Raw genomic sequence first — 21,566 nt, forward strand, 5'->3', positions numbered from 1 at the left:
AACAATTCTTACTTCTCTCTTCTGGCATCCTCAGGACCTGACCAGTCCTAGATGAGGAATTTTGCCGGACCAGGGGAGGTCATTCTGGCCGCCTCTGCCCCTGGCACCTCTGTGCACAGGGATCCTGGCCCTGACAGGCAGTTTCACAGCCCCATTGCCAGGCTCTTGGCCCCACTGCTGGCCAGTTTCACTGCTAGGTTCCTGCCCCACCAGAGGGCAGCTCTGATGTTGGGTTCCAGCCCCACCACTGGCAGCCCACGACCCTGTCAGCCTACAGGGCTTCCAGCTGCCAGCCTTCCACTGGGACACTCCAGTCCTGGAATATCCGTGGTCCAGATATGTTAGACTTTCTGGGGAGTTCTAGACTTTCTGGAGAGATCACCTTGATAAATCTCGGTCTGATAAAAGAACTATGTCAATCAAAATTCTTGACGGCCTTATGGGCTTCTCTTATCCACACAGCTATTTCCCAGTCTATTTTCTCTAGCTGCTCTTTGTTAAACTGTCATTAATTTTCATTCAAACTGTTTCTCCTATGCCAGCCATAATGCTTATATAATTTCTTTATTAACATTTCCCCTCATCAGTACTGTTGCTATTTCTGTTCCTGCTTCATTTGTCTGAACCCTTGTCTCTCCATAGTTTGTTGCCAACTTCTTTAAAATCAATGGGGATACATAGGGGAGTGAGAGATGGGGAATTTGACCTTTGGTTATTTTCTGGGCCCAGTCATGTATCTGTTATTCCAATATTACCAAGCTACTCTTTGTAATTAAGCGTTCAGTTGAACTCTCTTATTTCATTTTACAATTATATTTTTCCATGTTACTATAGTACTAACTAGAACTGTTTTTGGAACCAAATATTTATGAGTTAATATTTATGAATATATTAATGTAATCAATTATTTGCCTGCAGAAAAAGTCACATACTATTCCTGATTTGGGGAATGTTTTAGATAGTTATAAATATTTCAGATATCAGACAGTGTTTTCAGAGTATAGAAGAGTTTTGAAGTGTTCACTACAAATATTATGGGAACAACAGTACCTTAGTTCTCTCCCCAGTATTGTTGTGAAGTTCTCACTGGTCATGGTATGCAGCACATATTTTTAATAATCGGTTCTGATTATTTAACACACCTAATACATAAATGCCTCTTAACACAAACTGCTATACTATTTCTCCTTTATTTGATAGAACTGAGCTCAACTTTCTATCTTAGTAGCCCATGATCCCAGGGAAAGATTCCACTATACACATAAAAACTGGTTAAGTCCTTTTTTCTTTTTTTTCTCATTTGAATCAGGGTGGCAAATATAATCTTTTTTTTCTGTGGTCACTGAAATTATACATTACCTAAGGGGAAGGTTACTATTCCCCTACTTATGATTCAAATTGTCAACAAATGATAACTAATGGTAGTTTTAATTGGTGCAATGACCATGATAAAGAAAATTGACACTGAAAATGACTGATCATTAATCAAGTTTATTTGTCTACAGTTATTCATCTCAATGGATGTCATTGTATACTGACAATTAGAATTGCAACATGGGCATAAATCACTCTCCCATTTTACCCTGTCCCCAGCATTTCTACAAGCTCATAAGGGAATACAAATAGCTTTGTTGCTACATGGCATATAACTATACTACATAATAATCTGTTCACTGCAGCTATTCTTCCACTGTTCTATTGTTCTATTTATCCTGTTATTATTACAGTACATTTTTCATCTGTGTAATATTCCTGGGGGACAGACTGTGTTGTTCACATTCCCAATTACATACAGTCCATAAATTAAAGCTGTTAAAAGCAATTGCCACAAACTTGGCATGATCAAGTATTCTTGTAGTTGAGAATTCACAAATGTTTGAGGTTAAGCATTTGTTCACTTTTTCTCCAATTCACTAAATTAAAAATAAATGCAAGGGAATAATAATAATAATAATTAATAAAAGCAGCAAATTGCGAGTTACAACAGGGTGAAGATCCGAGGGGGGTTGAGTATAATTGTCAAAAGTTACTTACTAAACCAATGCTTTTCTCTTCACTAACAAGAGAACAAGGTTAGAGAGTTAAGGTCCATTTAGTATTCTTAATACAGTCAGAGAATTCCCATTCACATTAATGCTTGGCTCAGAGAAATGTTTCCCATTAAGGGCTAGATTTGCTTGCACACATAGCCTTCAGCTGCATGACTGCCCACTTATCTCCATACAGATATTTGATTTGCTGGCACATATTTATTGGAATATATAACTTTGCTGTTGCTCCTGCCCTGGAGGATCTGTCCATCTGACTCTACTTTGCAAAGGAGAAAGAAACAATCTGTCCCAGGCTTTCCAGATTAAGGCCCACTTGCAAGTGTTCATGTGAACTCTATTACCAGATGGTGCCTTGTGGTTTGCTCACATAATGGCTCTCAACTTGCTCTAGCAGATTATTGCATAGATGTAGCTGCTGAGCATGAAGGCAGGACAGCCCAGTTCCTATGCTATACAAGTGTATACAGGCAGTCCCTGGGTTACGTACAAGATAGGGACTATAGGTTTGTTCTTAAGTTGAATTTGTATGTAAGTCGGAACTGGCTCCAGATTCAGCCGCTGCTGCTGAAACTGACCAGGGGCTGACTACAGGAAGCTGGAGGCAGAATTGCTCTGCCCTCAGCTTCCTGGAATCAGCCACTGATCAGTTTCAACAGCGGCTGAATCTTGAGCCTGGGACAGAACAGCTGGGCTGCCAGGGTATGTCTACACTACCCTCCTAGTTCGAACTAGGAGGGTAATGTATGCATACCGCACTTGCTAATGAAGCCCGGGATTTGAATTTCCCGGGCTTCATTAGCATAAGCGGGGAGCCGCCATTTTTAAATCCCCGCTGCTTCGAACCCCGTGTAGCGCGGCTACACGGGGCTCGAACTAGGTAGTTCGGACTAGGGTGCCTATTCCGAACTACCGGTACACCTCGTTTCACGAGGAGTACCGGTAGTTCGGAATAGGCACCCTAGTCCGAACTACCTAGTTCGAGCCCCGTGTAGCCGCGCTACACGGGGTTCGAAGCAGCGGGGATTTAAAAATGGCGGCTCCCCGCTTATGCTAATGAAGCCCGGGAAATCAAATCCCGGGCTTCATTAGCAAGTGCGGTATGCATACATTACCCCGCTAGTTCGAACTAGCGGGGTAGTGTAGACATACCCCCAGATAGGTCCCTTCAGGACCAACCCGGCAGCACCCCAGCTGCTCTACCCCAGGGTCCACAACAAAAGCCTGGTCTGCTGGGGGGGGGGGTGCACTAGCTGCGCCCCCCCCCCCCAGCAGACCAGAGGCACCGGGAGCAAAGCTGCAGCCAGAGCAAAGCCTCAGAGGCGCGACACCCCGCCGCTGCTGCCGCTTTGCTCCCGGTGCCTCTGGTCTGCTGGGGACCGTTTCCAGCAGACCAGGGACACCGGGAGCAAAGCTGCAGCGGCGGCGGACCCCTCCGCCTCCCCGGCTTTGCTCCAGGTGTCCCTGGTCTGCTGGAGACGATCCCCAGCAGACCAGGGGCACCCGGAGCAGCTTTTCTCGCCCCGGAGGTCGAGGTGGCGGGACCGCTGCGCTCTGGGCGGTCCTGCTGCCTGCGAGCTCTGGGGCGAGAAAGCCCCGTTCGTAAGTGCGGATCTGACGTAAGTCGGATCCGCGTAACTCTGGGACTGCCTGTACTTTATATCTATATCTATATAGGAAACTAATTAGATAGATATAGGTCAGTCTCTCTCTCTCTCTCTCTCTCTCTCTCTCTCTCTCTCTCTCTCTCTCACACACACACACACACACACACACACACACACACACACACAAAATAAATATAACTTTTGAAAAGTAATCATACTTTGTTTGCTACTTTAAATCAGGGAGTCATTTTAAACCTTATGTAAAACTCTGTGAAGGTGCTAAATCTAGATTATAACTAATAATCTACTCTACAAAATTGCATCTGAACAAAGGAGAGTATTTTCAAATGGCTACATTACAAATTATGATGATTTTGGTCTTTTTTCTTGCATTGTTAAATGAGAAATAATGAAAATAACATTTTTGTAAATTGCTGCAGGATTCTAAAGTTATACTTTGCAAGATACTTTTAATGACTTCCTTTATAAATCTTTGTGATCAGAGATCTTAAAAAAACAGAAGCTTTGAGAAATTATGCATGTGTATGCATATTCATATATATATCTGTCATACATATAGATAGAAATAGCACAATTATAATAAAGCTACAGGACCCTGGGCTTCTATCTCCATTGACATCCATTAATTCTAAGTGTATCCTTTTTAATACACACCTCAATATGACTCAAGTGTCGTGGTCTTCCAACAGCAGACGGAGTGAGTGGTGTACTTTATGTAATAGGCTCATAATTGGAATGTAAAACTGAACTGATTTTGTTGCACCTGCACAGAAAAGATAAAAATTGTTATGAATGGCTCAGATCTGGTTGCTAATTCCTGAGATAGCAATGTTAATTAGAGATTTGCTGGAAATGAAATATTGGCGCTTGTACAGTGTTAAGGTATTGTGACACATTCCCCTCTCCACAAATACAGACTCATTTCTTGAATTATCAGCCCAGCTTTAAAAGCAGGCTGTGACTATCTCCTCCACTGAGGATATCTTCACACAGCAGCAATTTCTAATTTGGAGGGGAGGGATTTCATTGACACAAAGGCCAGTTAGCCACCTGCTAGGCACTGAGAATCAATGGGAATTGGGTCCCTACCTCCCATTTGGCTCTTTGAAAAAATCTTCCCCTTAAAGTATTTTATTTCAAACCTCACCATTCAAAAAGTCAGAGTTGGGCGCAGTAAAGGCCTTATATGAATGTAATTTAAGTGCTATACCATAATTATTATAGGACTCACCAGCAGCCCCTCCCCCGCAAACTAGAAGAAATCCTGTTGTGTGCTATAACATCTGAGAGGGAACCTCCAAGGTTCCCTGATGGTGGCATTAGTAGAAGTCGGATCAGGCTGACAGGAATGAGGTCATGATGGTGGCTCAGGCTTAGGCACTCCCTTCCTTCATACATGAAGAAATCCATGAAGGAGCAGAAGTAAATGGCATCAGAAATCTATGAGGTGTACAGGGATTGCTACTTGTCTTGGGAGGGGAGAGTGACACTTGCCAGGAATTAATCCCCAGATTACATATCTGCCTGGGCAGGAGAGCCCATAGTCACACTGGGCCCCCAGGCAAGGTGGGAGGACCTGGTTCCATGGTCCTGGAATGGGCAATGCCAGGGGAATCCATCCCTCAGCATTGCCTGGAATGAGCCGTGACAGTCCCCAGCCCTTTGAGCCACCCTGAGTGGGTCAGTGGCTCCAGATACCACCACTACCACAGTAGTGGCTGTAGTGGCAAGGAGCCCTGAGTCCTTTAGAATTGTCGGGCCCTGAGACAGTTGCCCCCTTTGCCCACCTTGTCAGCAGGCCTGTGCCTGGGGTTAAAGGAAGATTGGGTATCAGAGAGAGACATAGACAGACCACCTTTAGCCATTCCTTCCCTCCTGACCCAGGCAGTGCTACACCAGCTTAATTTACTCTCTGCCCAAAGTGGCCCTTTGAAGAACAATAGGAGAGAAGAACTACAGAACTTCAACTCTCTCAACACCCCATTTTTTATACATAGACTTTATGCTTTCAAGTGGAGAAGTATTGCTTCTTAGAGGCAGCTAGTAATGGTGTTCAATTTTCCCAGATTACAGGGTGAGATCTTAAGCCTGTTCTGTTTTGTATTGTTAAGAGGAACCCCTAGATATTGAACTAGCCAGTGTTGTTGTCCATGCCACTTGATAGAAGGGCTATATCCTTACATTTACTTCATTGCAAATTTCTAGGACATGGCATTTGTGCAACAAGTCACAGCAAAAATAAACTATAGAAATTTTCAAGAAGAGTATTAGCAACTAGTTCAACCTCTGTTTTATAATTAGTTGAAATTTGGGCAATCACACTGTCAGCTAAGCATGGGCCACATATGCAAATCTAAAGTGTGAATTACCTTTTCAAAGAATGTCGAAAGGACTCACAATTTTAGTGAAAAGTCTGTTTTAACCTTAGCTATGGAGAGAATATACTTTTTTTCATAGCAGTGATTTGTTTACTGATTTAACCCTTTTCTTTTAAGGCCTGATCCTGACATTTTGAAGCTAATGACTAAGTTCCCATTGATTTTAATTGTGTAAGTATTAGGGCTTTAGTGTACAAGGATTGATTCTTAAAATTCAGTGCTGGTTTCTTGACTTTCCTATGTGAAAAAAAAAAAGATCATTTATCCCCGCTTTTAAAGAATAGAGATTAGATTCTGGTTCCCTGGAGGACAGATTTTAAATAGTTGTTTACTAATGCATTCTTTATAGTGTTATGCTGTGACATTTAGCCAGTATAATTTCTGATTGCCATCCAACTAAGGCTCATTGATTTGACAGGAAAGCCATTTCAAATCCTTTTTTGCAGTTAATCTGCATTTTTTGGTGGAGCACTTTTAGTGATATTCTATTAGTTTACATGGTTTGGAGAAATCATCTAGCTGAAATGTGATTTAGAGACCCTTATGCTTATTTTCTTTAAATTCTGGTATATCTTTATAGGTACATTTTGAAAGATGGGAATTCATTGTGTCATTGAAAAGATATTTCAATTTTATATGTATGAAGATAAATACCCCCCCCCCCATACATTAGTTCAAGTCCTGCACTAATAGCTTGAATTTTTTAACATGAAAACCAAATCTGTTTTTGAAACATTGAAATACAAAGATAGATCATGTACTGGCAGACTGCTACTTTTTCTGTCATACTCCAGAAGAGAAGAGGTTCATCATGGAAATTCTGAGAGAAACAATTTAATGGGCACTAACAGCTACTGTTGTAACAAATATATCCTACAACGTTTTACAGCAATTTCTATAACAACATTGCTACTATTTATGTTACCTGGTAACAGAATGATAAACATAATGTAGCTGTGTGTGTGTGTGTGTGTGTGTGTGTGTGTGAGAGAGAGAGAGAGAAAGAGAGAGAGAGAGAGAGAGAGAGAGAGAGAAACCATTCCATGTATGATTCCAGTGTAAGTTCCTGTGTTCAGTTGCTCAGAAACTTTTACTTTTTGGCTTGATATTTTACAGGTATGGTCTTCTGGAAATTTATGTATAAACTGTTTAGCCATTTTGGAGCATGAGGGGAATGAAAAGTAGTTTTCTGAAAATTAACCAAACCAAACCAAAACAAACCATGGCATCTTTTTCAGAGAAAATATTGCAATTTCTCACTGAAATGGCTGAAGGCAGGAAATGAAATCCAGGCAAGGAAGCAGCAGTTGTCAATTAACTTAGTCCCTTTGTGTTTTGTACAGTGCTTCTGAAGTGTGCAGAAGCTAAGTTCCTGTGAACTTTTTAAAGCTCTGGAGGAGAGGAGGTCTTCCCAGCATCGCCTGATGAGACAGGGAGCCCTTCTTTTACAGACCTGCTTTGTGCAGTATAGTTTTTTCCTCTGCTCAGAAAGACATTATATAGCTCTCAAGAGGTGGGATGTTGCAGCCAGTTGAAGCTTGGTAGGGGGAAAGAAGGAGCAGTGTAGAATGTATGGATGGTCTAGTGCAGCTGCTGGAGACAAAATAGTGGTGGCGGTAGTGGGATGGCTTGCAGTAAAAAATTCTTGTGGCGTTCCAAGCTTTGCAGACACGTGTTTACCTTTACCTGTGCAAGAATAGCACCATCTTCCTTATCTCTGAAGACTCCTGACTTATTAGGAAAGTGTAGAAGAGAGGAAGCTTAAAGTAGGGACATGGTTCTTCTTTTCCTTACCCTTCTGAATTATGGTCCATTCCAGCATTTTGCTCAAGCGAGGTTAACTGCAGAATCAAGGGGCAAGTCTGTACACTAGAGAAAGAATAGTGCGTCCTAGATCTGGGGAGAAACTGATACTAAGATAGTGGTATAAGGGAAAATCTCCAGATTATCATATCCCGGAACATGACAGAACAGCCCAACACAACATTATGTGGCTCAGCATTTGCAAACTCCAGAGGAAGGTGTCTTAAGGGTGTGTCTACACAGCACCCTAAACTTGAAATAAGTAATTTCAAATCTATTTTGAAATAGCTTATTTTGAAATTTGGCGCATGTACACAGTTCCAAATTTTGAAATAACATGCTCTTTCGAGCCATCCCTTATCCCTCGTGCAACAAAGTTTACCAGGATGGTGAAATAGTGCACCTGTTATTTCAAAAATATTTTGAAATAACCAGTGGCTACTGTAGACACAAGGTAGCTATTTTGGGATATCTTCAGTATTCTGAAATAGCTGTTCAGTGTAGACATACCCTAAGTCTGGGACAGAGAGAAGTGCCCATCTGTGTTTGGGTTTTGCAGCCACGAATCCCTTGCTTTCAGTTCAGCATCAATGATATTTTTGTTGAAGAAGTGGGGGCAGGAGAGACATGGGCCAGAAATGAGGCAGCAGTAGCCTCTCTTATAAATATTACCCCACTGGATAGAGCTGTCACCCAAGACGTGAAAAATAGGTACAATTCCTCCCTCCTCATAGTGTGGAAAAGAATTTGTACTTAGTTCTCCCGCATTCCTGGAGACTGACCTAACTACTGGCCTATAGAGTCATTTTCCATTCTCTGTAGCCCAATGCATATTTAGTTATCTGTTGTGACAGAGTGCAGGCTAAGCCAAAGCTCTGCCACTACAGCCTGGCTCAAAAGGCCAATTACAGCCAGTTGAGCAAGCCTATGCCTGAAGGGCTAATGGAAGCAGCTGTGGGCCTCATTAGCCAGAGGACTATATAAATCAGCCAGAGGGGAAGTGGAGGGGGAGCTGGGTGCCTGCCTGTGAAGGAGAAGATAGCTGAGTTAGCAGTTGTGAAAAACCAAGCTCTGTAAATAGAAAATGGTGGGAAGTTGGCACAAGCAATAAGAAGACAAAGGTGGTTGCATGAGAGAGGGTCTCCTGGTGATTTTGGCTGAAGAAGGGGTCCCAAGGCAGGGGGCCTGGGACAAGGACCTTGCCATGCTGTATACAGTAGAGCAGCTTCAACAGGACAGACTAAGTGAAAGCTACACTAGAATATCTCATAGTCCAGTGGCTGGAGCAATCACCTGAGAGATGGAAGATCCAACCTGAAACCCACTTTGTCATGCAGAGGAGAATGGAACTTGAATTTCTTACATTGCGAGTGAGTACCCTATCCACTGGGATGAAGGTTATAAGGAAGTGATAGAATTCCTTGTTTGAGGTTCTTGTTGAGCTTTGGCACTGAACTGCTGGTTAGTGTCAGGATATAGGCAGCTGTGTGCATAATCAATTGCTGAAATTCAGGTGCCAGGAACCTTTAAGCACCTCCAGGTTTAGATGGTAGGTCAGGAAGGGTTTTGTGAATGCTAGTGATGCCTAAATGTTGGCCTTTGTTGCCTAATGTAGCAGTTAAGTTCCTAAATCCTTTTGTGAATTCAGTCCTAATTTAATTTTCAATGTTCAGTTTTAAGAAGCCACATAACCATCAACTACTTGTAAAGACCAGGAATTTAACAGGGCTCAAAAAAGACCTAGAAACATTCATGGAGAATAGATCCATCAATGGCTACTAGCTAGGTGGGGCGGGGTGGTATCCCTTGCTTCTGTTTGTCACAGGCTGTGAATGGGTGACAGAGAGGGATCACTGGATGATTCCCTGTTCTGTTCATTCCCTCTGGGGCATCTGGTGTTGGCCACTGTCAGAAGACAGGATACTGGGCTAGATGGACCTTTGGTCTGACCCACTATGGCAGTTCTTATATTCTTTTAGAAGTGGTGCCAGTGTAAAATCACATCGGGCTGTCTGTTGTCAGATGCTGTAAGCAGTGGTCCCCAACACTGTTGTCAGATGCTGTAAGCAGTGTGCCCGCCAAGTGCTCGGGGCTGGCTTGGCCCCAGGCATGTGGTACATGCATCGTGCCGGAGCTGGCCTGGGCGCATGGTAAGCGCTGGCCCCAGGAGCGCCCCAAATTGGCCGCTTGTGCCCTGGGCGCGCGGTGCTTGGAGGGCGGGCGGGGGGGCCCCGCCCGGGGGGGCCCCGCCCCCAAGCACGTGGCTGGGGGGGCCTCGCCCCTGGGCTCCCGGCAGGCAAACGGCCATGCCCCCTGGTGCCCGGCAGTCTCTAAAGGTTCGGGACCACTGCTGTAAGATATAGATACTAAAATATTGGATTGCAATAGCTGCTGGATAGCTGAACTTAGATGAATGTAAAAGGCTGTTTCGGAAAACTAGAGGTGGAATTCCAAACCAAGAACAGTAGAGCTTTACAACAGTAGAAAATATGCTGTACTTTGATTTCAAGCTTCAGGCGTCACAACAGTACTAATAGTTACAAGATCAATGGAAAAGAATTGTCGGACAAGAACTATGAGCAGGGAAAAGTCAGTTTGCCATCCATTTAAAGCGGACCATACCTTTGTAGTCTTTAAAGGTGCAGTAGTTAGTGATATCTGATTTTTTCAATGGAGAATTGAAGAGCTGCAGTTTGTAAACCCATAATTGGCATTTCTATCTTGAGGCATTTGTCCATATAGGGAAAAATTTAAAAAATTGCCCTTTGTACTTCTGTAGCTCACAACAGCTATCAAATGCATCATTGTTGTTCAAACAAAAAATGTGATTATATTTTAAAGGTTTACATTTTAGGTTAATAAACATGATAGTGTTGGTCTAATGTGTTTAGACTTCTGCAAGGCATTTGACTTGGCACTCCATGACCTTTTTGATTAAAAACTAGAATGATTTTAAATCAACGTGGCATACATTAAATGGATTACAAGCTGGCTAACTAAGTCTCTGAATATAATTGTAAATATGGAATGATTATCATGTGGGTGTATCGGACAGGAAACTACATTATTTAACACTTTTGTCAGAGTTCTGGAAAAAACCCCAAAACATTTCAATGACAAAATCAGCAGGTGACACAAGTTGAGGCAATGGTAAATGATAAAGATGGCAGGTCACTCAGAGAAAGAACTCTCCATCATTTGGTAAGCAAGAAAATAATTTGCATATTAATATGGCTAAGTGTAGATGTATAAATCTAAGAACAAAAAATAGAGCACCACCCCCCCATCCTGAGGGTACAGCAACACTGAGAAACAGCAACACTGAGAAGCTTTGGAGGTCATGGTGGATAATCAGCTGAACAGGATATCCTAGTATGCAGCTATGGCCAAAAGAGCTAATGTGATCCTTGGATGCATAAAGGGAGAACCTTGAGTAAAAGCAGCAAGGTTTGCTTTACCCCTGTATTTGGCACTGTGTGACTGTTGGAATATTGTGTACAGTTCTAGTGTCCACTATTCAAAAGGGATGCTGACAATTTGGAGAGAATCCACAGAATGACTGAAGGATCAGACAGCATGCCTGATAATGAAAGACTTATGGAGCTCAATTGATTAGTTTAGCAAAGAGGAGGTTAAGGAGAAACTTGATTAGTCTAAAGAACCCATAACCTTTCTCTGCTAGATTAAATATTGGGTAATTACATGATTCAGTGGCTGAAAGTTGAAGATGGACACATTCAGCCGGAAATAAGATGTAATTTTTAAACAACATTTAGATCAAGATTTTGTGTGTGGGTGTGGGTGTATGGATGTTCTGGGGATTATTTTGGAGATGTTCTATGGCTATGTTATGCAAAAGATTAGAGGAGATGATCACAATGGTTCCTTCTAGTCTTGGAATCTATGGAAATGACTTTTGGGTTTTTTGCAGTGGTTTGATGAAAATTCTTCTGATCATGTTTGCACTATATGAGCCTGACTCTCCTCTGCCTCATAACAAAATCACCACATGAAGCACTATTTAGCCCAAGGCAGTAGAGAATAAGACCCTCTATTGGTTGTCTTTTTAGATAAAAGGAATTATTTCCTAAAGACCATGTCCATATTAGCAATCTCACAGCAGCACAGCTGTATCAATGCAGCTGCTCTGCTGTAAGATCATTTGCGTAGCTGTTCTTTGTCAATGGGAGAGAGCTCTCCTGTCAACTTAATACAACCAACTCAATGAGCAGGAGTTGCTATACTGGCAGCTCCTGCAGACATAGCACTGTGCACCATGCCACTTATGCCATTGGGGCAGGGTTTATTTTTTTTTCAGATCCCTGAGCAACATAGGATTTGCTGGCATAATTGGTAGTGGAGACATGGCCTCTCTTTATTTTTATAACAAACAAAAAGCCTGTTGCCAGAGAGAGAACTTACTGATAGGATCCTACAACTATTTTTTTTATTTATTTCCATCTTTGTGTAATGCCAACAGACCCTGGTTATCTGCTGGTGGAATTGAACCTAGGACCTCTGGAGCTTAGTGCATGAGCTTCTACTGCATGAGATAAAAGCCAGATGCTTGTTAGCTAAGGCTGTAGAGCAGACTCATTGTCTCTAAGTAGTCTCAAAATGCTACCAGAGAGGCCACTAAACCACACCCAGAAGATGTGTGGATTCCATTGGCGAACTACAACAGAGAACCCATCCAATGCACTGGTTGCTGTTGATAGTGATTTAAAATTCACTAATTAATCAAACAATTCATTATACTCATTCAAATAAAACCCCAGGTTCTCGTGGATTCCCTTTAAGTTTTTGTGTAGGGCAGAATATAGGAAGTGTTCAGATTTTTCCATTAACTGCTGTGCCAATAGCCATCCTGTGACTTCTTCATTATCATGTATGCTTGGCTAAGTGGATGAAGCAGGCCAGCCACAAACTTAAGGGAAATTAAGAACATAAGAACGGTCATAATGGGTCAGACCAATGGTCCATCAAGCCCAGTATCCTGTCTGCTGACAGTGGCAATACCAGATGCCCCAGAGAGAGAACACAATAGGGAATCCTCATGTGATCCCTCCCCTGTCACTCCCTTCCAGACAAACAGAGGCTATGGACACCATTCCTATCCATGCTGACTAATAGATGCATGGAGGTTAGGTCCATCAATGACTGTTTAACAGGGTTCAAAAAAGAGCTGAAGTCCTAGCCTTCACTACATCCTCTGGTAAGGAGTTATCATAGAATACTAGGACTGGAAGGGACCTTGAGAGGTCATTGAGTCCAGTCCCCTGCCTTCATGGCAGGACCAGATACTGTCTAGACCATCCCTGATAGACATTTATCTAACCTACTCTTAAATATCTCCAGAGATGGGGATTCCACAACCTCCCTGGGAAATTTATTCCGGTGTTTGACCACCCTGACAGTTAGGAACTTTTTCCTAATGTCCAACCTAAACCTCCTTTGCTGGGGAGTTCCAGAGGTTGACAGTGAAGAAAAACTTCCTTTTGTTTGTTTAAAACCCAGTGCCTATTAAGGTAATTAAAGGTCCTTTTGGAGAAGGGAAAAGATGTGGAAGGACTTCAAGTATCATGTACAGATCATGAGTGTGGGCCTGGTAAAAGCTTTTACATGGAACTATTCATGTCCTGTGCTTATGTGAAACAAAATTAGTATCCTCCATCTAGCAATCAATGCAGGAAAAAAAAAATGAAACTAAGAAACAGCAATAGTTTCAGTTCATTATTCAGTGGCATGAGGTGGGCATTGCAAAAGGACATCACATTTTTCAAATTAGTGCTATTTTTTGCTTTTTGCTAGTGTTACAGGTTAGCCAGCCTTCTCTAAATAAGTAAACACTAGAGCCGTGGTCACCAACCAGTAGATCGCGATCTACTGGTAGATCTCAGGGGCTCTAAGAGTAGCTCTTGAGCCCTCTCTGAACTGCGCACCTGCGCAGTACATTTACATTAGATTTCCTCATGTAATGTAGGCGGGGCTTCAAGGAAGGGGCGGGGCAGTAGATCTTCGCCTGTTCTGAGATTTTAAAAAGTGATCTTGGGTGTAAAAAGGTTGGAGACCACTGCACTAGAGTGTGTTTATTTATTTTGGCATGTTGAAAGTGGGCTCATCATTAGCTCTCAGCATATATACCCGGAAATTAGCATATATAACCTGCGGGTTATACACATTTTTACAATCCCCCCCCCCTCTCCCGTGTGGTATACATGTCCGTGGGGTATATAAGTTTATTTTTGCTCACAAGCAGCTCCCCCACCTGGAGGAGGGTGGGTTGTGCCTGGCTGCAGCTGCCGGGGCCTGGGTGTGAGTGTGGTGCAAGTGGTGATTGGATGAATGCAGGACTCATAGGCTATACACATCCGTGGGTATAGGGTAAGGGTTTTTTTTACACAAAAAAGAACTGCAGGTTATACATGGGTGCGTGTTTTATTTGCTAAACTATGGTATACAACCTTTAATTAGTTACATTCATAGTAATGGTCTAATTCATCCATTCTAGAACTTTCCAGCTAATCACTCTCTCAGCCCAATCTAACAAACACCAGGGCGAACAGAGGAACAATGTAGAATGATGTGAATGCCACAAAATTCCAGCTCTGGAAGACTGGTTGGGGGGAAGGCAGTTCCAGTGTCAAGGAATACCTACTGAAAACACCCTTTTCTTCACCTCCCTCTTGTTAGCTCAAGACCTGGTATCCTACAGAGAGGCAGCCTCTGAGGTACTCAGGCTTTTGTTCTGCATTTCTTAGGATGTGCGATAAAAGGATGCTTTCTTGCTGGCTTGAACTTGTATACAATAGACTAATTCAAAGGTCAATACCATGCTTAAAAGTATTTTCAAACTCCATTTTACTATAAATAACTATGTGGAGCATCTCATTTTATTTCAGGAAATCTACTTTGTGCGCATTAAGTGGATTATGAAGTACATAAAAGAAATGGAGAGTCAAGTGTTTTCGAGCTTGTGAGTAATACTTTATGAACACCAACACAACCATCCTTGCAGAGTACATGCCTCCAAAATCCCCATAGAGAAATAGTGCCCCATTCTCTTGTGGATGATATGCAAGTTGTTTTTGTTAACCATGTAAGAAGTATAAATATACGTATAAGACATGATGTTTGCTACCTTTTTTCCTCCTGGTGAGTTTCCCTCAGTAATCTAGTGCACCCCTTTTACTATGTCTCCATTTCTGTTCCTCAGCAAGTTGTATAAAAGTGATAAGCATTACTGGTATGGAAAAGTAAATAACTCTTCTGTATTCACTCTTTCCCACAATACAAGAATTAGAGGTCACCCGTTTATAGGTAGCAGGTTTAAATCAAACAGAAGAAAGTACTTCTTCACACAACACACACTCAACCTGTGGAACTCGAGGGTATTTTGTGAAATCCAAGACTGACAGCTTTAAAGAGCTAGATAAATTCATGGAGGATAGAGCCATTTTGAAGCAGAAAGTAGAAATGTTTTAGTTCAAAATGTTCAAAAAAGTTTCAAAATGAAAAGTCAAAACTGTTTCAAGATGGATGAAATGAACCATTTAGATGTGTCAACATTTTTTTGTTCCCAATTTCCTTTTGTGATCCAAACTGTTCACTAAGTTCATCTAAAATTCACACGCAGTTTTGGTGCTTTATTTTTTTGCGAATTGCCAAAATTAGAATTTTTTTTGTTAGCTGTAACTTTAGAACAAAAATGTAGGAAAAAATATAGCTCCAATAGCAGGGAAATAAATGAACAGAGAATCAAAACAGACATTGCTGGCCCTGTGCAGAGGTCAACAAAGCAACAAATGAGGAGACGAAACATAATGAGTTGTGAAGGGTTTAGAAACGGAGTTTTAAACTTAATACAAAGTTTAATGTGGAATCAATACAGTGATTCAAAGATGGGTGTTACCTGGTTCAATTAACAGCCAAGGAAGATAACAAATAGCAACCAGGGATGGTAGCGACTGTAGAGAAGGAAAATTCTGTGCCTGGATTGGCATTTTCGTCATTGGGACATAACGTAAGGGACAGATTTTTCAATGTTGTAAGAAGATAAAATAGTGAGGTTCGGATGTGTTCTAGAAGTGAGCAGAGAATGAGAGGGGATAGGAAAAGACAACTACCCAAGTCATGAGCTTGGAGGATGGAAGAAAAGAGTGTTTAGGAGGAAAGAAACTGATCACTTGAAACTCCAAAACAAAGTCACCAATCCACTCACTAATTCTAAAGCCACACACAAATCCACTGAAAGTCACATTTTTATGTACACAAACAATTTAGCAGGTTTGCCACAAATGCTTTTCTAATGCAAACATTGAAATTGTGCCATATGAATGAAAGACAGGAAAAACACAATTCTCTTCTTGATCAGTTTAACAGAATGTATTGAGAATTTGAAAGGCTATTCTGTTTTGTAACACAAGTATTTGCAGAAAATTTAATATATGAATATTATTTCAATCTTAGTATCACAACAGCGTGGAGCCCTTCTGTATGGGCAGACCCTTACACCTGAGTAGATTAGTTTACAGGATCAGATATTTAGTCTCAAGTATGCATAAATTCAAAGATATTTCAGTTAACACCTGACTTAATGAAGTTTGGATCAGGAGCATTTTTATTACAAGTAAAAGATGAAGAAAAGTAGATTTCACTTTTTTCCAATTGCGCATTGTATTTATCTGAGGTGTAGTTTTTATAAATAATTATCAGACTGCATCAACCTTTTAGCTTTAATGGGTTTTCATTACATAATGATGTTTTGATGCCCCTAGGACACCTCTGCCATTATTCTGGGTTACTTTGCAACCTATCAAATATGTAGTAAAGATATCCAAGAGCAACCTCTGAGCTGTGGAGAATTTAGAGCATTATTTTCTACTTCAGAATAACGATGTTACCAGGATGAACAGTTTAGTTCAGATTTATGTCTGCTGCTCCTGTGGTTAAAGCATGTTACACAAGCAACCCCAGGAAACTTGTACTAAACTTCACCTCTGCTTTTTCTTCCTTCCTTATATTTCCATGTAAATTGATCATTCAGGGAATATATTAACCAGTTGTCTTTGTTTTCTGAACATGATTTAAAAATATAATAGGTGGTATAGATCCTGTTTAAACACTACATAAGATAATCCCATAAATAACATTAGTAACTGTAATAGTTTCCACTGAACCTGCCCCATGAAATGAGATTTTTGTCATTTAATTTCAATGGGAACAAGATGGAGCCCTATGGGGCCTTGATAGCTATTACAGAAAGAAAGGTATGTAAGAAAAAGCATATTTAAAGAGATCCAGACTTACTAAGTTATTGCACTGAGCAATTCAGGCCCACTGGAAAAAACTAGTTTTGATTTTTGGTGTAAACTTGAAAATTGAACTTTATTCATGGAAAACTTTTTAAAGGCACATAAGGCAGGGGGTTGCGGCATCAAATATGCAATGTTGCAAGACTTCTGGCCAATATGTTCATATAGCTCATATATACTCTGTTCGCAGAATATAATCTGAGCCTGGGGCTATACCTCCTTCTGTTTTTCCTCCATCATTTCCTCTTCCTCCTGCAGAGTGATCATAGAATCACTGAGGTTGTTTAAGGAATCTCAGAATGACACCCTCTCCAGGAATTAAACCAAATGCCTACTTGCCTTTGTTAGCTCCAGAAAATGAAGTGGGGAAATGAGGAAATATAGTGAGGTTTGTGAGTGCAAGCTCCTCACTATGTGCAGATGGCAACTAGTACAAATTCTGGACTGAACAATGTTGGCCTTCATGACTGCTTGTCCTTTGTATGGTTGTCCATGAATTCCATGCAAGATGCATTTTATAGCTATACCAGTGCTTCATTTTGTGGGCATAATTCACTCATTCCACTGCTGCAATTACATCTGAAAATGTTGGGTGAATGCAAATTACACTCATACTTGGTATTAAGGGCACAAAATCTTGGAAAGTTTCACGTATTATGACAATATTCATTCAGTTTTGGATATATAATCAACTGACATAGGCAATGCAACTATGCCAATTAACTCAGCTCAGGCTCTGGGCTTTGATGTCCTATAATGCAAAATGGCTATGTTATGTCTGGTGCCAGGCCCCTATATGTGGTTTGATAGTTGATGAAATACCGAGAGGTCCAAAGGTTCTGTTGAATGGTCTAATATTAGTCTGGTTATAAAACACTCTGTCTGAAAATGGTGAAGTCAAAGAATAAATAAAAAAAGACACATACTCTATCTAGACAGTGAAATCTTTTAAAACCTAAACCTCACTGCAGTAAAGCAGTGAGTCATGTTTTTATTAACCCTCCCCACACAGAAATAATAGAACAACAATAGTTGGCAATATATCAGCTGTATCTTTTGATAGCCCCTTTTTAAATCTTCTAACATGCAGTAAGAAATACTGCATATTAAACTCCCCATTGCATTTTTGAATAGTTTGCTTTAAAGGAAGAGAATAATTTACCATTTTACTGCTGCTTGCATGAGCGTTGGATGGGTAATTTAATTCTATATTCATTTTAGTTGGAACTACATAGGGAACGTCTGCAACAATTCCTAACAATAACTACATTTCAAAGCTATTCCACTGTAGTATCTAGAGTGTCAGAACTAAATCAAAGCTTGAAAAGAAACAAACACATGTACCAGGCTTTACATGAGAAATTAAATTCAAATCTTAATTGGGAACATGGAAATTTATCAGAAAGGAGGTTTGAACTACTCAATATGTTTACTGTAATGTAATAGCACCTAACTTAAACATTTTTGTTTTGTTTTGTGGTACATATAGTTACCATGTAATGGTGTGAGTGCATGTGTATACTTCTGTGCATGTGCTCAATTAGCTGCATGGATAATGGATTTTTCAGTTTGATGGTCAAATGGCAAAAAATTAAGATAAACCAGACAAATTTTTATTTCTCCCGGGGGGGGGGGGGGGGGGAGGAGGGAGAAGCTGGGACTAGTCATTTTGAATTGAACAAAATATTTGTTTATATTTGGGACATTTTTACCTTTTAAAATTAAAAGCAGGGGACATTTGGAAATGCTATTAATTAAATAAAGTAGCGCTGCAACACCACCCACTTGTACCTTATGGTCCCATGAGTCGAGATGCCAAAAATCCAGGTTCAAGTCTCTATTCTGGTCCAAAGCTATAATTTGAATTTGGAGTCACGCTGTCAGTAAGTGACCTAGCCACTGGGTTATAGACCATGCTGAGTTAAAGTCCTCATTCTTTTGCTGGAACTGTTCCATTTTGAATAAATAAATTAAATATTCATCATAGCAGCTACATTAACTTAGGGCTTCCAAATCTAAGGGGATGGCCCTACCCAGTAGGCAATAGAGACAGACACTCTGTGTGGCTCAATGGTGCTTCCTCCAATTTTGTGAATGGCTCCTAACTCCTCCTGTGAACATAATCCAAAATTTTCTTTTAGCCGAAACTACTTGGCACATTTGGGAATAGATTTAACCAACCCCAAACTGCATTATTTTGGCAAATAAACTGTTCACCCCCCAAAATTGCTGAGCTCTACATATACATATTCCTCTATTCTTAACAATGACACTTACATGAAAAGGATGGCTATGATTCAAGAAGTCTAGACTTGATGACCTCTCAAGGTCACTTCCAGTTCTAGTATTCTATGATTTGAGTCCTCATGTGGTCAACCACTGGGGAAGCAAAGAGACATTCATTTCCTAGAATTTGTGACTCTAGATTGGACACATGGAACATAATCTCTTTAGTAGAGACTACATATGGTGAGCTGGAAAGAGTGTTTGATTTCTCAGCACTGCAATACAATTCTCCAGAACCCAATGAGCATCAAGACACAGCTATCTCCCCTTCTATAGGTTTTACTGTGGAAAGAGAACACTTGCTTTGAATATAGCAAAAGTGAATAGCCAGGGAGTTCTCTCAATATGCAATCAGAAGAGGGACTGGCAGTGTAGAGGCATAAAGATCCTAGTTGTCCAGATTCTCCAGAAAATTCAAGCCTTAACTACAATGATTACCAGTCAGAATCATAACGCAGAAAGCCTACCGCTCTAGCTGTCCTACAGTCCTTTCCAAACACTGTGGTAATTCTGGGATTCCCCTTCAACAAAAAAAATATCTGCATATTCCCATTTCCTTCATGAGGGGTTAATATGGTAAGGGTATTCACATTTCATTGACCTTCATTAATCTCTGTGGATTAATCTCTTGTCTTGGGACATGCAGCATAAAGTGGCTGGTCACTACCTCTTTACCTTATCTATCTAGCCAATAATCACTAACCCCAAACGTACATCATTGACACTACTTTGAAGGAGGAGAAGCATGCAGCTGCAGATATCACTCTCCTTCCTGGTGCTTCCCTTGACCATTTCCTTACACGTTTGCTCCCCTCTATCCTGTGTAAGTAGAGACATGCCAGTGCATATCTTTGTCTTTGGTGGCTGAATCTCTTATTTAGGCTGGTGTAAGTGAGGATTAATTCATAATTTAAATCATTGAAATGACACCATCATAAAACCTATGTGAGATGACAATCCACTCCTAAGTGTGCTCACTTAACACAGTCAAACTCCAAAAATGCTTTAGGGGCAGGAACTATCTGGAATGGAAGTTTTACACATTGGAGGGACCCTTCCTCACCCCAGGTTGCATTTCAGTATAAGCTGTCTAAATAATTAACTTCTGTCAGGCCCAACTAACCCAGAAAGTGGAAAAAAAATCTTAGTAACATTAGCTCATTTTTAAGACTCTGAAATGTATCCTATTATATAAGGAAGAACTCGTATATATTTTCTCCACCTTTTAAATAAGTGAGGAAAAGGCACAAGGAGTTTTCACGTCTCTTATTGTTTAGTCAGCTAGAAATGAAAGGTTATCACCTATAAAGGGAGAAAATGACAAATTCAGAAGTATCCACTTTCAATGTTGACATGACGTTTTTAGTATAAATCTGGTCTAGCCAATTTCTAAAGAGCTATTTTGGTGTGTTCTAATAACTTACTCTTTGGTCGTAATTTAGGTTTTCAAGTCACTTCAAACTGTTTACTAACATCATGTTTCATCAGATGACTCTGTTTAACAAAAATATCTGACTTACAGTATGATGAATTCCATCATTACTGGCAAATCAAAGTAAAGAAATCTGCATCAGAGTCTGCACTCAGTTCTACGAGTGTCACTAGTGAGAATGGAGTTACTGGCGTAAAGGAAATACAGGACTGTAAGTGAAATCAGACCTTTGGCCTTTTTATTTTTAAATATTAGTTATAAAGAAACACATTTGATTGGTTGCTAAAATAAAATAGTTCATATTTGGTGACCTTTGCCCCAAACCTATTGTGGGAAATTAATAATATACAGTAGAGCATTTACATATCTCTGTTAAGATTTCCTGAACTATCAACCTCTCTTAGAAACTGCAAATGTATTTGCCTGTCAGGCTAGATGCTCTCTGCCACTAGCCAGTACAAATCTAAACCGAATAAAGGCTGATTAAACCATTTCTTGTGAATAAAAATCAGACTAGAAGATTAACAATAGAGCAGCAGAATTGGATTTTTTCCAAAAACAAGCAAACTTGTGTATAGCTGGCAAGAGACTCATTACTTTAAGAGGCCACATTTTCAAAAGCACTATCTAATTTTGGATGCTTCAGGTTTAGGGCTCCCAGTATGAAACATCTTTGG

At 40.7% G+C, this 21,566-nt stretch overlaps 1 long non-coding RNA gene across 1 annotated transcript in view; it reads left to right on the forward strand.

Annotated features, from left to right (window-relative positions):
* The window catches only part of LOC112544022 (uncharacterized), a 225,366-nt gene that overhangs the window by 141,196 nt on the left and 62,604 nt on the right, over window positions 1-21,566 (forward strand). Inside the window, exon 3 of the long non-coding RNA XR_016348703.1 lies at window positions 14,760-14,833. This is a non-coding gene — a long non-coding RNA (uncharacterized LOC112544022). The remainder of the gene's footprint in view (window positions 1-14,759; window positions 14,834-21,566) is intronic.

Source organism: Pelodiscus sinensis, chromosome 2 (assembly GCF_052426305.1).
Source record: "Pelodiscus sinensis isolate ZL-2025 chromosome 2, ASM5242630v1, whole genome shotgun sequence".
Taxonomy (NCBI): Eukaryota; Metazoa; Chordata; order Testudines; family Trionychidae; genus Pelodiscus; species Pelodiscus sinensis.